We start from the raw sequence: 930 nt of genomic DNA, 5'->3' as shown, positions 1-930 counted from the left end.
CCAAGATATAGGAGGACATTGCAAATCTACTTGGATTTTAGGTCGCAGGCCACCCAAAACTTGATCCCAAACTTGTCAGGTTTACTTGCAATATACTGCAGGAAACAGCACCGAGTCTATAACAATAACCCATAATGTTTCCACACCACTGAAAGTTTTTTTTTTTTTAAAAAAATCTCTTTTCAACCAACGGTAGTCCCTCTCCTCTCCAAATAACTTCTGCTTAGCTTTCCGAGCTTCCCTCTGTTAGCTCCTCTTAATTGTTGTGACGCGTGTTCGAAACGCAGAGAGGTGCGCTCGATTTGCCACATGGAGCAGCGCGAGAAAAAAGCACCAGGGAGGTGCTAATAATCGACTCATTCTCTCGACTCCTTTTCAATGATCGTTGAAAGCCCAGATCGTAATTTTGATTAACACTAGATTTACTATCCTGCGCAAATTTGCGTAACTTCCCTAAACCCAATACCCCCTAGAATTACTGGCTTTTTTATTTTCTGGTGCAAGTCCCGAGGTGTTAAGCACCCCTGCTGAGATTTTCACAGGTCGTCAGCTTGTTTCTCCTACAGCTTTTGTTGTGCAAACCACCCATTGTCCTTGAGGCCTGGCACATTTGCATTTGCTCACTCAGAGTTGCTCAGATGCAAGGCAGGCCAAACCTCTGTGTTACAACTTTCAGAAATGCCTGATAGAAATGCTTCAACTTACTCATGAGATTTTGACCACATTTTTGCAGAAGTCACAACTATATTGAATGCACGACCGTTGTTGCCAGCTGCAAGAAATGCTTGGTAGGGAACAGCTGTTCCCTACCAAGGTTCGTTTCAAAGTTTGAAAGACTTTGAAATAAAACAGACTTGTGTACCCATATATTGTGAATGTCTGTCTTTTGTATGTAGGTTGTAACACAGAGGTTTGGCCTGCCTTGGATCT

Source organism: Oreochromis aureus, linkage group 18 (genome assembly GCF_013358895.1).
Source record: "Oreochromis aureus strain Israel breed Guangdong linkage group 18, ZZ_aureus, whole genome shotgun sequence".
Classification (NCBI taxonomy): Eukaryota; Metazoa; Chordata; class Actinopteri; order Cichliformes; family Cichlidae; genus Oreochromis; species Oreochromis aureus.
The sequence above is the reverse complement of the archived record's forward strand: the minus strand, read 5'-3'. Positions refer to the sequence as shown.